Raw genomic sequence first — 23,449 nt, 5'->3', positions numbered from 1 at the left:
CACTTCTCACAATGAGGGAAACACCAGAAGGCCCTCAGAGAGGGATCTCAGTCTCCAGGCTGAATGATGGGGGTGGAGATGCTCCTTCAGGTATACTGGGCCGAGGCCGTTGAGGGCTTTAAAGGTCAGCACCAACACTTTGAATTGTGCTCAGAAAAGTAATGGGAGCCAATGTAGGTCTTTCAGGACCGGTGTAATATGGTCTCAGCGGCCGCTCCCAGTCACCAGTCTAGCTGCTGCATTCTGGATTAGTTGCAGTTTCCAAGTCACCTTCAAAGGTAGCCCCACATAGAGCGCATTGCAGTGGTCCAAGCAGGAGATAACTAGAGCATGCACTACTCTGGCGATACAGTTTGCGGGCAGGTAGGGTCTCAGCCTGCGTACCAGATGGAGCTGGTAGACAGCTGCCCTGGACACAGAATTGACCTGCGCCTCCATGGACAGCTGTGAGTCCAGAATGACTCCCAGGCTGCACACCTGGTCCTTCAGGGGCACAGTTACCCCATTCAGGACCAGGGAGTCCCCCACATCTGCCTGCCCCCTGTCCCCCATATAAACGAAACTTGGCATGCAGAAGGCATAGTGCAATCCCTGATATGCCCAATTCAAAGGGTCTCTGGTTGCATACCTGGAGAACTACGTCTAGTCAAGAGTGGACAGTACTGAACCCAGTATAAGGGAGTTCCATTATGTTCAAAGCTTTCATGCGCATACTTATTAGATGAGATCCTACTGCTTATTGCTAGGACATATGTTTTGCATGCATTCATCCCAGACATCTCCAGCCCCAAAGGGAAAGGTGGCAGGATGAGAGAAACTGCTGTCTGTGTCCTCCAGCCCTGCTGCCAAAAGAAGCTTCTGTCTGTCACAGCAGACAACACTTGGGCAAGATGAACCAGCTGCTTATGTTCACGATTTATCTGCTCATGGCAGATGGCTGATGGTAACTGCTTCTGGATTGGGGCTCTTACTGAGAGACGTGCTTTGCATTTCGTCTGTGCCACCTGATCCTGTGAGCTCATATGCCTGCATGGTATCTCAGGATTTCGCCATCCAGTTTTAAGGTTTTGTAGCCGTTGGTGAGGTTGGTGAATGAGGGAAAAGACCCTGATGTTGGGAAAGATGGAGGGCACAAGGAGAAGGGGACGACAGAGGACGAGATGGTTGGACAGTGTTCTCGAAGCTACGAACATGAGTCTGACCAAACTGCGGGAGGCAGTGGAAGACAGGAGTGCCTGGCGTGCTCTGGTCCATGGGGTCACGAAGAGTCGGACACGACTAAACGACTAAACGACTAAACGACAGCTGTTGTTTGGTACGGCAAGTAGCTGTACAGGGGTACCTTGACAACCGAACGACTCAACTTCCGAAGGTTTCGACTTCTGAAGTCGACAATCCCGGAAGTCTTTTTGCCGCGCGGGCGCGGCATGTGCAGAACAGGAGCTTTGAGAACCGAAGACTTCGACTTACGAAGATGGCCGCAGAACGGATAGTCTTTGTAAGTCGAGGTACCACTGTATATCATCATCATTAGTGCTGTTTTTCTAGAACCCACCATGAATGCCTCCCTTGTTCTTTTATCATGGCAATGTCACCCACTTGAGAGGTGCCAGAACTGAGTTCCATTGAGTTCTGGCTGAAAAAAACCCTCTGAATCATCATAATCTAATATGTTACTCATTGCATCAATGTCAAAACATTAGGAAATAGTGTTTAATGCTAGCCTAAGCACGAAGACTTAGCAGAAACCTTCTTATGAGTAGCAGCTCAGCATTGCCCTGACCTTAACATTTTATATATAGAGCATCCCCGATAAGTTGGTATCATTAAAACTTTCCTTGATATGAAGAGCCGATTGCCAGTAAATTTGACCTTGGGCTGCTTTTTCGTCATTCTGGGGGTATCTCTGTGTTTTTAGACAGTTACATATAGAAGGAGAGGGAGAGAAAGGGGGCAGTAATGCGTCACTGTTTAGACTTTGATATGCTCAGCAGTAATATTTTACAAGAGTCATTCATGTTCTGCCAGGAGATTTTTGTTGTTCTAATAATTTTTCAAATGCTTTTTAGAAAATTTCCATTCTTTCTGTATCTTCTGTATTGGATACCCTCTAACTCTCTCTGTCATTATAGCCAGCTGCAGATATTCTATCATTTGGACCTGTCACTCATTTACCTGCCTCTGAAAGCACACAATTGTTTTTTTTAAAAAAAGAAGTAATGTCCTTGGGGCAGGGCTACAATTTGCTTATGCTACAATTGCATCATACACACTTAAGGTGCAAGTGAACTATGCATGCATGTCATCATATACGTAATGTACTTGCCTTGCTGGAGCTCAGTAGGTTTGGATCTGGCCGCTGCCCGGAGAGCAGACCACTTGGGATTCCTATGTGCACCCCCTTGGTGGTGGTGGTGGGGAATACCTATTTTAAATGTACCAAACTGAGGGGAAACAAAATTCTCTCGACTCAAAGCAGAGCTTGATGTGAGAAGATTTAATTGCACTCATAATTACTAATTTGCAACCACTCTGAATATGTTTGTCCCGCTCAACGCCTTTACTGTGCAATCCTAATTCTGTCCACTCGGTCTTCAATCCTACGGAATTCCGTGGGGTTTGCTCCCAGGGAACTGTGGTCAGGAATGCAGCCTTTGACTCTAAACTGTGTGCAGCAAGGTTAAAAGAAAATACAACGAGATAAAACTAACCACGAAATCAGAAAACTTCAAATACCTGCTGAAATCTAAAGGTCTTAAGGTACGTTCCCACGCACAGTAGTTTAACGACATTGTCGTGTTCTAAAGATAAGCTCTGGTTGAATTTAACATGAACTGTGCTGCCCGCCACCCGCCACCCTGCGTTCTCCCTTTGCTCTTTTAATCCATGTCAGAAAATAAGAACGTACTGCCTTTGCCCAGTGAGAAAGTGATCCCCCACTATTTCCTGCAGATATTTCTGCTGAGGTGGGCTGGCAAGAAAGACATCCTAATTCCTTTATGTTGTATAACCATGCTATTTTCTTTGGAACGTTTAGCTCATGTGGCCTAGAAAATAGCTTCTTTCTTCCCAGTATGTGCTCTCCTATCGGAGATGTAAGCTAAACCTGTCTCTTGAGTCTCGGATGCTGCAAAGCTGAAGAATAAGCCTCCTTGAACTCAGCAGGACTTACTTCTGAGTAGAAGCATAGTAGTAGAGGGCCTGGTATGCAAGGACAGGCAAATCTGTCCATTTCAGTTTCTCATTTTTCCAGTTTTCATTTCTCTACCTCTTTCTACATCAGCTGGCAATTTCTTTTAAGTCCTCATGAAAATTCACCACCTGAGTGTGAACCTCTCCTAAAATACACATGTTTGTATGCAATTTTGCCCAATATACCTTTTTTTTTGCAAAGCAATTTCCCACAATATATTGCATTTTTAATGTTATTTTGCATAATATATGCATTTTTTGTTAACATTGCTTGGGTGGAGAACTGCATTGCAAAATTCAGGGACGCATGGATTTTGAAGAATGGGTGTCTTCTGGTTTTCATATTGTTTTGGGAAGTGCAAATTGCGTAGATTTGCATTTAAGCGCAAACTGAATTAAGCTTCTCCCTCATCCTTCCTTGCATGCCATCTCTAGTCCAATCCAGAGATAGAGCGTTCCTAGTTGACTGCCAGGTATACTTCCTATTGGGACCAGGGGCGTAGCGTGGGGAGGGCCCAGGGGGGTGATAGCCTCAGACGCATGATTTTGAGGGGGCTCCTGGCTCGGCCCCCCCACAGGGATCCCCACCCTGCCTGCTGCCAGGGGCCTCTGGGGCCCAGAATACGGCCTTGCCCCCCAGTCCCCTTGCTATATGGCCGCACAGCCAGGGTGGGGAGCATGCGCCCAACTAGGGCCGTGTCGGCTGCCCAGCCCCCACCCCCTGCATGGGTGGGTGGGCAGCTGGCATGTCGCAGCACAATGTGGCTGCATGAATTATCCATGCCCTGCGCCCGCCAGGCAGTGGCGAGGGTTAGGCTGGCACTGTGAGTTTTGTTCACCCTCTGTGCCCAGCCCCTGGTCCTGTTTGGTGCCCGGGTGCCAGGAAAGGGCACGATGCTGCTAATTGGGACCAAACTGTTACTGAGCTGAACTGTGGTTGCAGGTTTGCATTCGTGGCGAAGGTGATCCCTGCAGATGCTTGTGGCATGGAAGAGAAGGGAAAGTTGGGTCATGATTAAAGTAGACCTGAATGTCTGTCCTGAGAGCAGAAATATCCCCCCCCCCCCGGGAGTGTGAGAAGCAGAAATGCTGCCAAAGCCTTAGTCGAGCTAAGACAATAACCAATCTGAAGAAGATATAAGAACTGTTACTCTGTGTCGCCAGTAGGGCTGGGAGACCTTCATGCATCTGTACCCTGATAAGACTTGAGATGATGCCAACTCTCCAAACAATGAAAAGCTATTTCTTGCAAGTGTTTTGTCCTGTGCTTTGTCATTTACCAATACAGAACTGAATTTGGTGGGAAACGGGGTGGTGGGGTGAGGTAGATCAGATCAAAAAAGTGGGGTGAGACAAATCAGAATGCTGAAGATTTGGGATCAAAAAGAGTCTGCATTCTTTCTCGTTTGGCTTTATTTTTGCATAGCTCCAAGTGTTCCTAATAGATTGTTGCTTCTTCAAAGGTGCTTGGAACCCAGTTTGCCTTCATGCCTTCTTGCTACTCCTTCAGTTTTTGAAGCGGCTCTTGACTACTTTTGCTGAGTCAGCCCTTTTGGGGCTTGGATATTTGGCTCATGAACGGTTTTGAATAAATGCAGTTTGTACAGGTTTTTTAAAAATTTTTTACTTTACTCCCTTGTGAGGCTCAGACTTCACTATTCTAGTTTTAAATATTTCACTCATGTTTTTACCTGAACTTATTTCCCATTTGAGCAATTCTGGACCTTATATATTGTATCCCATGTTCAAGTTTCTCAATTTCCCCCCTAAGTCTACAGAAGCCTGTCCCTTGAGTCCCTGCTTGGATTGGCAGGTGTAACTTCCTGCCTGCTAATCTTTAGGCTGGGAATTCAGTAAGCCTTTAACTAGTTGATCTCATGAAATACTTTCTCTCAAGTCTTCATCCCATTATGCTCCAAAAGGTTTCAGTCGTTCAGAGTAAAGAGCAGAGGTCTGAGTAAAGCAGGGATGCAGGGGCGTATGAAGGGGGTGTGGGGGGCAGTCTGACCCGGATGTCACCCTGATGGGGGTGACAAAATGGCGGGTGACACTCATCACTGCGGGGCCTGCAGCGCACACGATCCACGCATCTCGGCTCCCTCAGGCTCTGCGCTGTCTGCCTGCTGCATCCCCCCCTCAGTTGAAGGGCAGCTGAGGCCCCGCTGTGCGCATCGTCCCTATGGGCGCCGCCCCCCATCTCGTCCTGTATGGGGCCGCAGTGTCGATAGGGACAGGATGCACTGCGGCACCCATATGGACGGCACGGCAAGGGGTGTGCGGCGTCCATAGGATGGAGTGCTCCGCAGCGATGCCTCAGTCACCCTACAGCTCAGTGGCATAGCTGCCAAGTCTCCTGTTTTCCCTGGGAAATCCCCGTTTTTCCAGCTGTTCCTAGCTGAAAAAACAGTTTTTTTTGTTTCCCCCCCGGTTTATTCTGGCGCGGCGGCCATTTTGGAACTGGGCAGAGCATGCTCAGAAGCGACTTTTGATGCTGCTCTGCCCAGTTCCAAAATGGCTGCAGTGCGACTTCTGGCGCGGTGGCCATTTTGGAACTGGGCAAAGTAGCATCAAAAGTCACTTCTGCGCATGCTCCGCCCAGTTCCAAAATGGCGGCAGCACTACTTCCGGTCTGCTATTTCCGGCCTGGTCCCTTATTTCTCTGACAGCAACTTGGCAGGTATGCTTAGTGGCCCGCCCCTGGGCACGCTGCCCCAGGTTAGCTTCTTAGTTTTAGCTTCTATGATGTACCCATCTCTGTTATTTATCCTTGATAGAATTGGTTCAAAAAACAACCACCTGACAACCCCTCAACGTCCCTCCATCCCTTCTTTACTTCAGCCTCTGCCATTGTATACAACTGCAATTTCTTTCTCAGTTTTCTTCCACCACAATGTACTCAAATGCCTGCCAGTGTATGAATACAGCAAGAATGGAGGGAAAGGAAAACAGGGGCTGTTTTAAGGAGGTATGGGAATAGAGCTCAAAGTAAGGGCATGCAAGGATGGTGGCTTCAGAATTGGGTGAGAAGGGTGTTTAGCAGCTGCAATGTGTGGGAGGGGGGAGGATGCAGAAGGTAAAAGGGTGGTTATAAAAAATGAGGAAGGAGGAGCCATAGCCGTGTGTGTGTGTGTGTGTGTGTGTGTGTGTGTGTGTCTGTGAAAGTGAAAACAGGAGGCCAGAAACAGTTTTGGGAAGGTGAAGAGGGAGCTTAGAAATTGCATGAGGTAGGAAGGGGAGGCATTAGGGGTTAATGTAGGGGGAATTGCAGGGGGTTGTGAGCAGAGCAAACCGGGGTGCATCCCCCCAGTTTGCATACTTGTATGAGGTTTTTTTGGGGGGGGGTGGTAGGCTGTCTGCTGAAACCCTTCTCATGCCTGGGCCCCCTTCTAATTCCTGGAATAGTTGGTCTAGTCTATTCCATTAAAGGAATAAGGGAAGTGGAGCTTAGTCTTGAGACTCTGTGTGCAGCTGCAGAGACTGTTTTGGGACTGGAGTGTGGCTTTGGAGCCTCTGATCTGCAACCAGAGGAGAAGCCAAGGAGAAATCAGGGGCTCCCACAAAGACTGAACCTGCCACTTGAGCCCTGAAGTAGCTGTTGATGTACTAGAATTAAGACCTTTGGGAAACCACAGGACAAAGCCATGCTGGCAATTGAGTAAATACAGAAGCCCTCTTCTAGGAGCTGAGGGAGTAAAGTAAAATATTTGTGGGGGCCCGGCCCCCCAAAGTTGATGGGCATTGATATTCAAATGGTGTGCACACGCCGTGTCTTGTGATCGATTATGTGGGGCCCCCCAATATTTTATTCAGGTTGGCACTCTTGAACCCCTGGAACCTTGCACCGCTTGGAGATTGGAGTGGTGTGCAACAATATACTTCTTGTTGTCTTTAAGCTGCACCACAAAAGCGTGAATTTCAAAGGAGAGCTGTGTTGCTGTTTGTGTATTGTTTTGGAACGTGAGAATTAGGCAGGTTCATATTTAAATGCGTACCAAGCTAAATTTCTCCCCCACCCCTGTGTTGGGGGCATTAAAACAACAAAATGCCCAACGGTAAAGGCCTGTCTATGATGAAGGCATGCATATTTTCAATTAATAAAACAACAGAAACAAAATGGCGGTGTTGTTGTTATTACTTGAACAATTATTTTTTCCTTGGAGAGGCAATTCCTCACCTCAGGCCCATTCCTGTCATACTTCAATTCTCTCATTCTCTGCACAATTGTGGCTGTTTGGGCTGCCACTCATTGCACTGGGAGCCTTTTTCGAGCTGAAGGCTTATTCAGAAAGGCTTCCAATTTATCCACAAGTATAAAAGGCTAATCGACCATTTAACTACCTGCATGGTGCTCTTGCAACAGGAACCACACGTAAGGAGTATACTCAGGAGTATATATATATATCCTGTTTGGTCATTATGAGCTTTGAAGTATCCTGACTGTATTTTTAAATTTGGGGTCCTTCAACTCCTAAGTAGCACAGGGGACAGCAGTGCAGGGAAATGAATGGAGTATTTGGTATGGGAGCTCTTGAGAGAGGCAGAGAGAAGTTTTTAATCAGCATGGTGCAATTTTTTTTAAAAAAGGAAATCAAACTCCAGGATACTTCTGAATTTTTAACTCCTTTCTGAAGGTCACTTGCTTAAACTGAGCACCTTTGAACTCTGCATGATCCAGATTCTTCTTGGTGTATAACTATCTGCCTTGGGCTCCTTTCTGATGAGCCTCCCTCATGGATCCAGCGGAATAAAGAGCAAGCACATCTTCAAAGTGTTTCCAGAGAAGCGCAGCCATTCGCTGCCCCCTTGGCTTTAATGCGAGCCCCGAGGTTAATTCTCCATATGGCAAATGTAACCTTCAATATCCAATGGAGGGATTTAGAGACTGGACTAAGGCCATGTTAAATGTGTCATTTGATGCTGCATTTCTCACTGTTTAGAAACACAAACAGGAGTCCTGTAGCTTCTTGGGTTTTTATTATTATTATTAGAATCAGGACACAGGGAGAGGAGAAGAGATTTAGCTCAGTGATATATTAGAGGTTACCATCCACACACCTTCGCTGTGCAGATACTGCTAAAACCTTTTTAAAACTGTTTTACCAGAGTTTAGCTTCTTTCTCTCTCGTGTGCGGAAGTGGTGAACAATGATGAAGTTGTTTTAAAGATGACTCACCAAACTGTAAAGTCTCGGTCAAGAGATTTTATTCCCAGACCGGGTACAAGCATTACAGTTGCAAAAGAAACCTTTCAACTGTTAACATAAACAGCAATTAACGGTACACTATCAAACAAAAGTCTCATCTCCAGCAGCAACACTCTTCGGACAGACGTTTGCTACCAGGCACCTGCAAAAAACAAAGCCAAGTGATTCTTCTTCTTATTGGCCCTTCCAGCTGATGCCAATTAAGCACAGAGTGCCCCTCCCAAAATTAAAGGAAAAACTCTGGAACCTTCTAGAAACTTTCTACTTGTTTCTTTGCAGAATGGTTCCCTAACATGATACAGCATCTGCTCTGCATGCAGAAGGTGCCAGGTTCAATCCTTCACATCTCCAGGTAAGGACGATGCAAGGCTCCTGTCTGAAACCCTGAACAGTTGCTGCCAGTCAGTGTGGGCAATACTGAGCTAGATGACATCAGTGGTCCTGTTGTGCTCCCCTGTGCTGCTGCTGCTCCACCATAACCCCACTGTGCAGGACTTATTACTCAGTCCTGATTGGTAGCTCCTCTCTGCAACATCCCACAGAGATGCCTTTCTCAGACCTATCAGCTTTAACTGGAAAGGCCCAGGGCTGAGTAATTCCTTATGCAAAGAACGTGTTGCCTGACTCCCAACTCCCATCAGCCCCAGCCAGCACAGCCAGTGGTTAGGAATGAAAGGATCCGCAGTCCAGCAACATCTGGAGGACACCAGGTTTGGCAAGCCTAGCCTAGAGCATCTTCCACGGAGGTCCTGCTTGGCAGGATCAGAGGATGAGCCTGTTAGATCGATGGTCCTCCTGTACCATGCCACTCCCTAGGTTTTACTCACAGTAGACCTATTGAAATTAATGGGCATAAGTTAGTTGTGTCCATTAATATCAATGGGTCTGCTTTGACTAACACTGGAACTGTGGAGACTGGATTGGATCCAATCTGTTTCTGAAACAAGGGCGACATGTCCAGCTCTTCCTCTCATTTTTGAGCCCTTCCCATCTCCCATTAATAATACGTGAAACCATTAAGAGATACTTCAAGTGAATATCAGATCCTCGTTTCCCTTTTCTAACTGGTAAGAATTAGAAAGATGTGGGTTTAATTTCCACAGGGTGCATGAGGTCCCTTTGGCATAGCTGCCAAGTTTTCCCTTTTCTCGCGAGGAAGCCTATTCAGCATAAGGGAAAATCCCTTTAAAAAAGGGATAACTTGGCAGCTATGCCCTTTGGGGAGAGATGTACCTGTGGGGAGATACTGTGGCTTTGTGGTAAGCACCTAAAGGTTCAGTTGTGTGTATGTAAGCTAGCTGGGCTAGGACTACAGAGCTGCTGCCAGTCAGAGTAGACTGCATTGGAATAGACAGCCTGAAAGTCTGACTCGGTTGGAAAAAACCTTCATGGGTTCATTTGGATGAAACTGTGACTTCTGAATACAGCAGAACTTTGCAGCACTCTCCAGATATTTGAGAGAGAATATTTCAAACACATATTTGTTTTCCCTGTCGTGCAAAAAGTCTCTCTTGTTTTCACCTGAGACACCATAGCAACTAGTTTACAGGCATCGTAATGTCTTGCTATATTAGGAATGCATAGCCCACAATTTGTCTCTTTGAAAAGTAGATTGATTTCTTGGGGGGGGGGCATTGTTTTCTCCAAAGAGAACTTCTGTCAGTTTCTGCTAACAAAATCTGAAACATAAAAGCATTCAGGGGAGGTGGAGAATGGGTAGCACGTAACAGTTGTGAATGTACAGTTGGTTTTCCGGACTGGCTGCTGCTGCTGCTGTGGATCTGCTTCCATTGCTGGAGACATTATTTTTCTGAATACCAGTTGCTGCAAACTACAGGTGTGGGTTCCTGCTTGTAGGCTTCCCATAGACATCTGGCTAGCAACTATAATAACAATAACAATAACAATAACAATAACAATAATAATAATAATAATATAATTTATTATTTATACCCCACCCATCTGGCTGGGTTTCCCCAGCCACTCTGGGCGGCTTCCAACCGAATATTAAAACAGTACAGCATTAAACATTAAAAACTTCCCTAAACTTCAGTTGTCTTCTAAAAGTAAAATAGTTACTTATTGCCTTGACATCTGCTGGGAGGGCGTTCCACAGGACGGGTGCCGCTACCGAGAAGGCCCTCGGTAACCTCACTTCTCGCAATGAGGGAACCGCCAGAAGGCCCTCGGTGCTGGATCTCAGTGTCCGGGCTGAATGGTGGGGGTGGAGACGCTCCTTCATGCACCACTGGCTAGGCTTTTCTTACGGAAAATAGAACCAAAAAAGAATGAAGTTCTCAAGAGTCATGGGCCAGGAGTCAGCTTTGCCTGCTGAACAGCAGCCTGAAGGGGGAGAAATAATTCCACCTGCAACTGATCAGCCTTCAAGGGCACAGAGGAGAAGGTGCTGATGAGAACCAGCTGGCTTCAGCCTTCTGAAGGAGAGCTTCCAGCAGGAGTCAGATGCTGGTAACAATGCTTCTAGTTCCTACTCTTACCTTCCTGCTTCCTGCTTGTCTTGACCCTTTACCCCATGATCATCGGATTCCCTGACCCCTGGACTGTCTGACCACGTAGATTGCCGTTCACCTGACCCTGGGACCGGACCTGACTTTGGATGCTGACTCTACCCCCAGGCAAGTACACCTCAGAAACTCTTCTGGTTGGCTGGTCTCCCACTTTACGGAGCTCTGCACGTTGTTGCTTGGCAGTGGGACTACAACATCAGGTGTGCTTTAAATGCTTGGAGGGTACACAAAAGCAAGGCCAAGCCCGCTGGTTAGGCAACTCATTTCAAGCAAGTCTGTGTTGTGCCTTGGTGGGCTTCCTATAAGCATCTGGTTGGCCACTGTGGGAAGAGAATGCCAGACTGGATGGCCCATAGGCCTGATCCAGCAGGCGCTTCTTATGCTTTAAATGTTTATGGAAGAGGAGAGACACCAGTCCCTTCTTTCCACCGTGCACATTAGGTTATATGTGAAGTGAGTGTTTATCACACAACCCTGTCTGTGATGACCTAGTTTGCGTGACTCTAGTTTTTAAAAAGGGGGGGGGGTTAGGCATTTGCCCTGGTTTGCATACCACTTCCACCACAATAATTGGAGCCGTGGCCTGATGGGTATGTAAACCACGTGGTCTAAGGCCTACAGCAGGCATCGGCAAACTCGGCCCTCCAGATGTTTTGGGACTACAACTCGCATCATCCCTATCTAACAGGACCAGTGGGTCAGGGATGATGCGAATTGTAGTCCCAAAACATCTGGAGGGCTGAGTTTGCCTATGCATGGCCTACAGCATCCCAGGGCCTCTCCAGGAGAATATAGTGGTTAATGATAAGGCATTTCAGTAGTCTAGTCAATTGGTTACCAGGCCATAGGAACACATGCAATAGAACAAGTGGTAGAATGGACACTGAGGCTGCCATTTTGAGCGCACTCCTATTTTTCTTTAACACCCCCCCCCCCAATTTCAACTTTAAAAACAAAACAGAATCACATCAGAGAGTGACACCCTAGTTTTCTACTTATAGGCAAGCATTTACCCAGAGCAGCGCTCAAAAATAGCATTCCCCAGCCAATACTGTCCGTTCTACCACACCACAAAATTCTGCCACCTCATTGCTCCATGTGTAGATCAATCTCTGGAGAAAGGGGGTCTCACAGCTTTGGAATAACTTCTGAGAATGCTTCTAACTGTCCCTTTTTGAAGCGTTGACAGTGCTGTTGCTTCTCTTAGCTGCATTGTTCCGGTATTTGCTTAGTAAAAGTGCACCATTCCGACTCTACAAATGAGGACTTGAGCATGAATGAATAGCAGCACCAGTGCAAGACTGTTTGGCTAGGCCAGTGATGGCCAACCTAGGGATGATGGGAATTGTAGTCCCAAAACAGCTAGAGGGCCAAATTTGACCATCACTGGGCTAGGCCATGGCTTGCATTTCCCTTCAGAGCTGGAATGCTCCATGTTTGGCTGCCCCCCCCCTTGATATGAGTGACCAGAGCAGTTGTCCTTTTGCATTCCCCCACTCCTGGTGCTGTTTAAGCACTTAATGATCACCTATCCAGATTACCAGAAGCCCATGGGTCTAAATCACTTGTTAAGGGTTTAAGATGTCATTTAGTAAGTATGTTAATTGATATTGCAAGGGATATCTCCAGGTATCTTCCTAAATGCCAATTATCTGGTTCAACATTCTGGCAATTTGAGTTTGTTAGTAAGAATCTAATTACACTAGTTTACTGCTGATGGAATTACACAAGAAGATTTCTCTCTTACATACTTATTAGCACTCCATAAGTGATCCTCAGCAGTCTGTTGCTATTCAATTAACAAGTAATAACTTTCTTAATGAACCTAATTGAAATGCTTATATGAGTCAGGCACCTTACTAAATAAATAAACAAACAAACAAACAAACCTCCCTCCCCTCCGTGCTTTTCAGATACACTATTCCTGTTTACTTGACCAAGAACCTAGTAAGAGCTATGGTTAGTTGGGTGGTTCCTGCTTGATCTATCACCATTTAAATTAGGTTGTTGTGTTTCAGCACAATTAATGTCCATAGGCCCCACATGTCCTAAATCGAGTCTAGGCTAATCTCCCTCCCTCCCTGCAAACTTGTCTATAAGGGCTGAGCCACACAACCACTATTCCCTCACCAATTATCCCCAACTGAAAAAGGAGCGTTGAAGCCAGCCTTAGGTTGTGATACCTATAAACTTATTCATTTATTTATTCATGATCTATTTACCTACTTACTTCAACAATACACATGCTGTTTCCAAGCAGTGCACGCAACAGGGTTGCAACAGGATGAAAATCAGTTAAAATTAGCCATAAAACCAGAAACAATTACTTAAAATGCGCCCTGAAATTTTAAAAAGGTCTTCGCCAAGCACTTTATATACCAATAAAAATCCCCAAGTGCTTTGCACAATAACAACAAAATAGAAACAGTAACATTAAATAAAATTTCCTCAAAACCGAAGAAAACAATTTATCATAGCTTTGAGCCATGTATAAAGAATAAAACTACGGCTGCCATACAGTCAGACTTTCCTGGACACAACCGGGATGCATGTGGGTTTTTGCCGAATCAGCAAAATGCCCAGGAAAACCCAGACATGTGGCAAGGGGGGTAATTAAATAATAATAATCAAATCCATAAAAATTGCAGAAAAAGCCCCAGAACTATTTTTCTTGGGGGAGAAGTTCCCCAAAACTGTTAAACAACTTGGTGGGGAGTTTCACTTCTGGGAATATGGCAAGCCTAATAAAATAAGTTAGAGTTCAGGAAAGCTTGGGTAATCATGTAAGTTTTTAAGAGGCGTTTAGAGGCCATTGTTATTGTTGTTGTCTCCCAAATTACCTGAAGGAGAGTATTCTGAAAAGCAGCTGTGGTCACTGAGAAGGCCCACTTCTGAATTGTCAACTAATGATAATCCACCGCTTTGGAGAACCCATAAGGGTTTCCTTACAGTATATTAAAGCTCAGTTTGGTTTGTACTCGAGGAGGTGGCCTGCTAGGTATGTTGGCCGTAAGTAGTTTAGGGCTTTAAATCTCAGCAACAAAACCTTGAACTCGGCTTAATAGCTAATAAGCACCCAACACAGATCTTTCGGCATTGAAATTCATAATTTGTGTTGTTGGTTTTTTTCACATGGAGAGAAATTATCTCTTTGTTTCCTATGGACTTTATCTGTCCTCCTCAGTTAAAGTTCAACCTTCTTCATCAAGGGGGGGGGAACCATCTGGATTTGACTGCTCTTTTAAAAAAATTATGCATCCATTCCCTAAATCAGATGTAGGGAACTTTTTTCCCTCCAGATGTTGCTGAACTATAGCTTGCATCATTCCTGGCCACGGGCCTTGCCTGATTCTAGTCAACATACGGAGGGCTAAAGGTTTCCCACTCCTGCTCTAAATCTTTAGTGGTCTTGCCCCACTTCCAGGCCAATCCAAATTGCTTTCCTCCCCGTCTTTTTTTTTATTATTAAGGATTTTCGTGGTTTACAAAGGTAGTACAATATCTCATATTTTTTCCATGTAACATTTTTATACATCGATCTTGCTTGTTGAGACATTGGGAAGAGGGTGGTGGGGGAAGGTGGGTGGGGAGGAGGGTGGGGTGGGGTGGGGTGCCGATGTTTCTATTTTCCTTAATACATGTGGGGGTTCAGTGTCAGCGTTGTTTGTGCATGTTTTCTGTTGTTTGCTTGTGTTCCTTTGTTGGTGAGAGAGGTCGGGAGTTGGCGTAGGATGTGATAGTTCATTTGTGGTTGGCTGTGGTGATCTTTGGTTTCTTGCGTGAGTGGGGTGGGCGGGTGTTTTGATTAGGTCAGCCATATTGATTTGTATGCTGATGGTAGGTTTTTGTCATTGTCTTGTTGGGCTGTGTAAGTGATGAAGGGGAACCATACTGGGGTGAATGTGTCTTCTTCTGTTCTCCCCGTCTTTTTTGTTGACTTAGTATGCCATTTAACTTGTCTCCCCACCCCTTTCTTTTTTGCTGGAGACTGCCTATACACACTTAATCCCCTTTGTACTGTGACTTTAAAAACCGATGGAACACTTAATTCATTGTTGTTCTTTTTCACATGGCAAGAATACATTGGTATAAAAGGGGATTTCAAACTATCAGACACAAAGCCATTGGACAGCATTATGTCTGACATTGTGTGTGATGTCTATTTTAAGTTCCAGCATTTGCTTTATTCTGTGGGTGGTAGTTTTAAATACATTTAAATGCATTTGGCAACGGATGCCGCAGTTCTGCATCAAGACTTCACGAAGCTCAGGTGAACCAGTGCAAAATTGCAATGTCACCTGGGAGTCGCTTCTCAAACGGTAGCTTTTGGACCAGGCAGTTGGTTGAAATATTAATTTGCCAAGCACATGCATATCCGTTGGATTAGCCCAGGGGTCAGCAAACATTTTCAGCAGGGTGCCAGGCCACTGTCCCGCAGACCTTGTGGGGGGCCGGTCTATATTGAGGGGGGGGGAATGAACAAATTCCTATGCCCCACAAATAACCCAGAGATGCATTTTAAATAAAAGCACACATTGTACTCATGTAAAAACACACTGATTCTTGGACTGTCAGCGGACCAGATTTAGAAGGCGATTGGGCCGGATCCGGCTGCCGGACCTTAGTTTGCCTACCCATGGATTAGCCCTCAGATACCTTTTTTTGTACAAAATACAAACTAAATATAGGGAATGGTTCAGGAGGCTAAGGAGGGAGTGGTGGTTGTGAGATATACATGGAACAGTTTGTTTTTAAACTGGCATTAAACAGGCAGTTGATCTGGGGCCAAACACCCATTTTATTCCTATTGGAAGAGTTACTGTGTGGGCTGCAACCTTTGCTTAAATTTTCCAGTTACCTGGATTTAGTGTCACAATAACAGGATAGAGAGTAATAGCTTTTGTCGTCTATCATGTCGTTTGCCTGTATATTAATGAGTCCCTTAGTACTCATTGAGTTGAAAGGCCTTAATGGCCCCTTCACAGCCAGCCAGCAGTAGTTATAGGGTCAAATATACATATGTATACTCAGGCTGAAACAGAGTGAGTAATTGTGCATTAAAATATATTTCACCTCTTACAAATGTCTGCGAACAATTTAACCGAAGCAGTGTGAAATTGCTACTAATGGCCTAGCGGAAACATTACAAATAAGAGAAATGGCGGAGGTCAGGCTGTCAGTTCTCACGCTGCTTACAGAAACAATGCCAGCATGGGACGAGAAGACTATATAATCTGTAAGCAAGACCTGTCCTCCTTTTAGCTAAATAAAGCAAAACTAAATGAAACTAAGTCCATTACAATCATAGGGTCAAGGACACATCGTGGTTTTAGACAACAATTGCTTGATTTGCATGTGGGTTCCCCTCTCCTTTTCCTTTATAATAATAAATAAATTAATAAACTAAAAACATTGTTTTGTTATTATCTTCAATTAGAACGATAGAAGTGCAGTAAACAGGGCTAAAAGTTCTAAGCAATGAAAATTCCACCTAGAATAACCATTCACAGCTGGAAAAAATGAGAAAATGTCTTCACTTGGCTTAAAAAAGAAAGAAAGGTGGTGCCCGGTAAGCATGCATGGGGACAAAAGTGCATGGATGGGGTGCCACAACTGAGACTACCTTCTCGACAGCTGCCATACACCTCACTGCAAAAGTTGGCACACATATAGAAGGGCCTCTGCTAATGATATTTCTCCACAGGAGAGTTTGGAGCCATCAAAACATTGTTTTATTGATTCTGACACTGTTCACACTGTTATTCCCCCTCCACCCATCTCTGTGCTTCAGTCGTTAGTCTTGCGTGCTTTTAAATACTTTTTTTTTTTTAAATTTTATTTATATAACAGAAAATAACAAAAAATAGTCAAAAGGTAGTAATACACTTACATACATACATGTCCATCATTTACATCGTACAAACAAATCTATATTATTATTATTCCTAATAACAATTTCCAAGGTTAAAATCCCAGAAAAACTAAAACTTGGCAATTGTGTCAAGAAGGAGAAAAGCGATGAAGAGAGAGAAGAAAGAAAGAAGAAAAGGGCAAGAGAGAAAGAAAGAAAAAGACTAGTAATAGCAATAATAGTAATAGTAATAATACTATTATTAATAATAATGTTGATAATTATCATAAACAAAAAGGGAATCAACAAAGAAAAGGAAGAAGAAGAAAAAAAAAGAAAAAAAAGGAGCAGACAAAGGAAAGAGGGAGGTAGAACCTGATTGACTGATTCAACAGTCATACCTTACTTAATTACATTTTCTTCTTCTGTCGCTTCCACCACGCTTTGCACAGCATTTCACTCTTCTACATTTCTATATCTTGTCCTCTTGATGTTTGTTGCACTGACTTCTGTTAGCACGACAGAAGTCTTCCCATTCCTACACAGTTATTCTAAGCACAACCATGTTCTATTGCCCATACCTATGTTCTTTAGATAGTCATTTAGACACTCCCACTGTTCCTTAATTTTATCTCTAGATTTATTACGAATCAGATCAGTTAATTTTGCCAGCTCTAAATATTCGCAGAGTTTATCAACCCATTCTCCTCTCGTTGGTATCCTAGGTTCCTTCCAAATTTTAGCAATAATCATCCTTGCTGCTGTTGATGCATAAAGGTATACATTAGTCTTATCTGGAGGTATTTCATTATTAAGAATTCCTAACAAATAGGCTTCTGCTTTTTTGTTAAACGGAACTTTAATTAGTTCTTGAATTTCCCGGTGGATCATTTCCCAAAATGTTTTAATTACTGGGCATGACCACCACATATGATACAATGTTCCGATAGCTTGCTGGCACCTCCAACATTTGTTATTACTATTTTTATTTATTTTGGCTATCCTTTCAGGCGTTAAATACCACCTATAGTGTATTTTCATAAAGTTCTCTTTTAAGGCATAGCAGGCTGTAAAGTTAATTTGTTTGCTCCAGAATTCTTTCCATTTTTTATATTCAATCGGATGGCCTAGATCTTTCTCCCATTTTTCCATATATTTGTTCTTTATTTCTTGTTCCCATTCCTGTTCATTTAGAAGTCTATACATTTTCGAGAGGGTTTTTTCTTTGCTGTTAAGAATTTCTGACTCGAATCTCGTTTTTATTTCTCCAAATCCTCTTTCCTTTATGTCTTTATCAAATGTGGCTTTTAATTGATAGTATTCCAACCAGGATATTCCTCTAGTCTTGAGATCTTCGTATTCTTTAAGTTTTATACTACCATTGACCTTTTCAGTAATTTCTCTGTACGTGGGCCAGACCTCTTTTTTATAACATCTTAATGTGGCATTCGCTTCCACAGGTGATGCCCACCAGGGAGTTCTGTCTATAATTTTATCTTTTGTCCTCTCCCAAACCTCCCTTAAAGTATGGTTTTGAAATTCTTTATTTTTCTTTCCTTTTTCATATAACAAGTAACCATGCCATCCGAAGATCTTATTTACACCTTCTAGTTCCAAAATATCCAATTTTTTTAACATTAGCCAATCTTTTATCCAGGTCCAGCAGGCTGCCTCAAAATATTTTTTCAAATCCGGAAGGGCAAATCCTCCGATCTCTCTAGGATTCGTTAGTATCTCTGCTTTCATCCTTGCCTTTCTCCCTTGCCATATGAAGTCCGTCAGATCTTTTTGCCACTCTTTTAAATATTTCGTTCCAATTAATATGGGGATGTTTTGAAACAGAAATAAAATTTTTGGAAGAATCACCATCTTGATCATAGATACCCTACCCCAAATAGATAAATTCATACATTTCCATTTTGCCAATTTTCTCTTTACTTCTTTCCATTTCTCAATGTAGTTATCTTTCAATAAATTTGTATTTTTATTCGTTATCTGGATACCTAAATAGTTGACTTTTTTTCAATTTTAATCCCTGTTATTTTTTCCAATCTCTCTTGGTCTTTGGCTCTCATATTTTTCGTTAACATTTTAGATTTGTCTTTATTTAACCTAAATCCTGATACCTCTCCAAATTTCCCCATCTCAAACATTCCTGTTACAATTCCTTCCTCCGGGTTTTCAGTCATGATAATTAAGTCGTCGGCGAACGCTTTAGTTTTAAAACAGTAAGCTCCCGACTTTATTCCTTTGATTGCATTATTTTTCCTAATTGCTATCAGTAGGGTCTCCAGGGTTGTGATAAATAACAGGGGGGACAGGGGGCAGCCCTGTCTTGTGCCCCTCTCTATGCTAAATTCTTCGGTAATTTCATTATTTAAAATTATCCTTGCTCTTTGTTCTCTGTAGATTGCTTTAATTCCCCTTAAAAACCTTTGTCCCAGTTTTAAATTCTCACAAGTATTTATCATGAAGTCCCAAGACACACGATCGAAGGCTTTTTCAGCGTCCACTAAAAGCATTGCTGTCTCCATGCTTGGTTTAGAATCTAGGTATTCCATTAAGTCAATAATCACCCTGATGTTGTCCTTTATTTGCCTCTCGGGGAGAAAGCCCGCTTGGTCTTTACCAATTATCCTAATTAGTACGCTCTTTAATCGATTTGCTAATATTCCGGAAAATATCTTATAATCAATATTTAATAAAGATATCGGTCTGAAGTTCTTAATTGATTTCACACTTGAGTCTCCTTTAGGTATCAAGGTTATTAATGCTTCTTGCCAGGACCTTGGTAGTGAGCCTTTTTCCAGGATTTCATTCATTATTTCTTTTAGTCTCGGTGTCACCACTTCTTCTAATATCTTATAATATTTGACGGAAATCCCGTCGGGACCTGGCGATTTCCCTTCTTTCATTTTCTTAATCATATTTTTTATTTCTTCCTCCTGAATTTCAGCATTTAGAAGTTGATATTCTGTCTCATTAATTTCTGGTAATTTATTTTGGGTCAAATAGTTCCGAATTGCTTTCTCATCTTTCCCTTCCTCCTTGTAGAGTCTTTTATAATAGTTTATGAAACTTTCCTTAATTTGTTGTGAGTCCGTAATTTCTAGATCTTCCTCCATTATTTTGTTTATTATTCTGTCATTTTGTTTTTCTTTTATTAACCAAGCTAGCATTCTCCCGGGCTTGTTAGCGGATTCAAAGTATCTTTGTTTCATCCAGAGTATTTTATTTTTAACTTCACAGTTTACTATCTCTGAGAGGTGGTTTTGTAATCTCTTCACATGTTGTCTTAGTTCCTCATTATTTGGATCTTTTACTAAATCTTTTTCTTTATCTCTTATTTGTTTATTCATTTCCATTATATTTTTTCCTTTTTCTTTTTTTATGTTTGTCATTTGTTGAATACTAAACCCTCTCATGTAGGCTTTACTTGCCTCCCAAATTATTTTTCTATCTGTATCCTGTCTTTCATTTATTTCAAAGTATTCTTTCAAAGTCTCTTTTGCTTTTTTTGCTCTTTGTTCATCCCTCCAGATCTCATCATTTAATCTCCACCTTCCCCTCGTGTTATTCCCGAACTTCATTTGGATCAGTACCGGGTTGTGATCTGATATCGATCTATTCTGTATTTCTGCTTTTTCTAACTTCAACATTAGATTTTTCGTTAACCAAATTGAGTCTATTCTTCCCCCTGACCTATTGGCCTCGGAATAATGTGTGATATCTTTTACCGTGGGATTTTTAGTTCTCCAGGCGTCATACAGCTCAAAGTTCTCAATTAATCGAAAAAAAGAGAGAGGCAGTTTACCCGAGTTACTGGTTCTATCTTTGGATGTTCTATCCATTTCCATGGAAATGACCCCGTTCATATCCCCCATCAGTATTATGCTTTCCCCCATGTAGTCCCATATCCTCTCCTCAACATTTTGAAAAAACTCGTCTTTCCTAGTATTTGGGGCATAAATCCCTATTACAATCACCTTCCCCGCCTTGGAGCATATCTCCACTCCTATTATTCTCCCTTCTTCATCACTAAATAGCAACTGCGGTTTCAGTGATGGGTTAATATATAACACCACCCCCCTTTTTTTCTCCTTTCCTGCTGTCACAAAATCTAGGCCCAGCCTATTATTCTTTAGTACTCTCACATGGTTATTACATATATGTGTTTCTTGCAAACACACTATGTCACATTTTTTCTTCTTCAGTAAATGTTCTATTTTGTTTCTTTTGAATTTCCCATTCATCCCGTTCACATTCCACGATAAACATTTCATCTTTTACAGAACCTTTATTATTATACTAATATGGGCTACTTTTATGTTCTTCAGACTTTAATCCTCACCTTAGGATTTCAGAGGCAGGTCCAGAAAATCAAGGACAGAAAATTGGTTGCCCCCCCCTCCAGTTGCATCAGCCGAAAAGGGAAGGAATGCAAGACAAATTAACATTAACCAAGAGACAACAACAACAAAAAGAAAAACAAAAAACAAGAAAACACCAACTGTAAAGTAAGATACGGAAGTCGAAGAAGGCAGAGTGATCTAGTCCCCCCTGAGACTGGATTTATCAGTGTAAATCATCTATTTTAATTCAAAAACCACTGTAGTTCTTATTCCAGTAGTTTTTCTCCACCTAATTCGTCACAATACTTCCTCCAAAAGCTCTTCGTGTCTTCTACTGATTTAAAATAACGTCTCCTCTCCTTATAAGTAAACGAAAGTCCCTCTGGGAGTTCCCATTTAAACAATATGTTGTTATTCCTCAGCGCCGTCGTTAAAAATTTATAATTGTCCCTTTTTTTCAATATACGAACTGGAGTCTCTTTCATTATCTCAACCCCCCTTCCTTCTATAGTTAGTGGGTCGGTCCTGCTTTTTTGTAAGAGTTTGTCCCTCAACAGTCTTGAGTTCAGAAATAGTAAGCAGTCTCCCGGACCCCTCCTTGTCTTATTTTTATTTGGTCTTACTCTGTATATTTTATCAATGTCGAGGGTCAGGTCGTCTTCTTCTACCCCCAACCAAGCTGCCAGTTCTTTGATCAATTTAGTTGCTATTTCCTCGCCCTGTGTTTCTTTCACTCCTTTCACGCGTAGAGTCATCTCTTTTTGTCTCATTTCCAGCATTGCCATGGAGTCTTGAATTTCTTCTTGGATTCTCTTTAACTCGCCAACTTCTTCTTTATGCTTTTCCTGAAGCCTTTTCAATTCTCTTTGTTCCTGTTGGACTTTTTTCACTGTATCGTCCTGTTTCTGTAATTTAATCTCAGTTTCTTGAAATGATGTTTCTAGCTCTTTGAATTTTTTGGTTTGTTGACTAACTTGTTCCGCAAGATCTATAATTAAATTTGAGTTCTTTTCAATTTTGGATCCCATAATTTCCATTTTCCCATCCATTGTTTTTATATTTCCATCTAGGCTTGATATCTTATCGCCTAGATTTTTCTCCATTCTTTCCATCAATGCTATTAGTTCTTTCATATCTGTGTTGGTTTCTCCTTCCGCAATCGAGGTTCTACGCAGTTGGTTTTGTGTAGGGCCAAATCCACTTGTCGCTTGGTGTTTCTTTGAGCCCATCTGGTCTTGAGCTTTGTTTCTTTCTTTATATCTTCCTTTTATTTAATTTCAGAGGGTTTTAACTTCAAAGGGTTAATTAGGCGATTTTTACACCTGGGAACCCCCTTTGAGTTGGTCTCTAGCAATCCATATTCTAGTTTTTAACCGTCCTAACTTTAGGGTATGGTTATTCTGCTTTGAATGTGTTGAGCTAAGTTAATGTGTTGAGCTAGGTTAATGTTTCTCCCTTTGAATTATTTATTGTTCTTCCAGCAAGAGTTGACAGTCTTTAGTTATTTATTTTGAGATTTTAGTTAGGCTTGGGTGTCGTTTCTCAGCTCACCACTGGTGTCGCTGTTGTGGGAGGTTTCTTTTTGCGCGCTTCTTTCACTGCTCTCCTCTCTCTCTTTCCTCTTTCCTCGTTGTTCTATTGTTCTGCTGATGCTGATGTCGCTGGCAGTGTTTGCTGCTCTTAAAGGTATCTCCTCCTTTTCTTTCTTTTCTCCTCCCCCAGGCACTCTTAATTGATTCTCAATCTCTTAATTTCCCAGTTGTTGTTATTATTTCAATGGTTGTTGTTTCAACGGTTTCAAATTTCTGTCTTTGGAGCTCAATAGAGAAAGTACTGTACAGATCTCTCAGTTCGTATCGTCTCTCCTCCCGTACCGTCTCACGAACTTACTCTCGCTTCCCCTGTCTTTCACTCGTTCTTGGTTGCTTTCTCGAATCCTCCAAGCCTCCAAGTCTTGTTTTCCAATAAAAAAAACGTCTGTGTATATTATTTGGACATTCAGACGCTGTGCTTAGCTACGGTCCCCTTCGCACGTCTCAGTTGCAATTTATTTAGTTTGAAACGCTTTTGTATCTCTTCCCCCTCTCGTATCCCGCAAGTTCTCTAGCGGCTTGGCGTTCAAGTTTGTCTTTATCACCCCTTATTTTAGTCCTTTGTCGGGGAGGGGGGTTTAAATTTGCTGTTATTAATTGTAAAGCTTAGGAGAGCTTGGCGTTCTTTTGTCGGGCTTTTCGGGCGTTTCCGCAGGCAAAGAGTTGTTGCCCTTTAGCGCCGGAGTTCCCCGCTTCCCTTTACTTTCAACCTTTCGGGGTTGAAAGCTGGG

This window comes from Zootoca vivipara, chromosome 14 (assembly GCF_963506605.1).
Source record: "Zootoca vivipara chromosome 14, rZooViv1.1, whole genome shotgun sequence".
In the NCBI taxonomy this organism is placed as follows: Eukaryota; Metazoa; Chordata; class Lepidosauria; order Squamata; family Lacertidae; genus Zootoca; species Zootoca vivipara.
The sequence above is the reverse complement of the archived record's forward strand: the minus strand, read 5'-3'. Positions refer to the sequence as shown.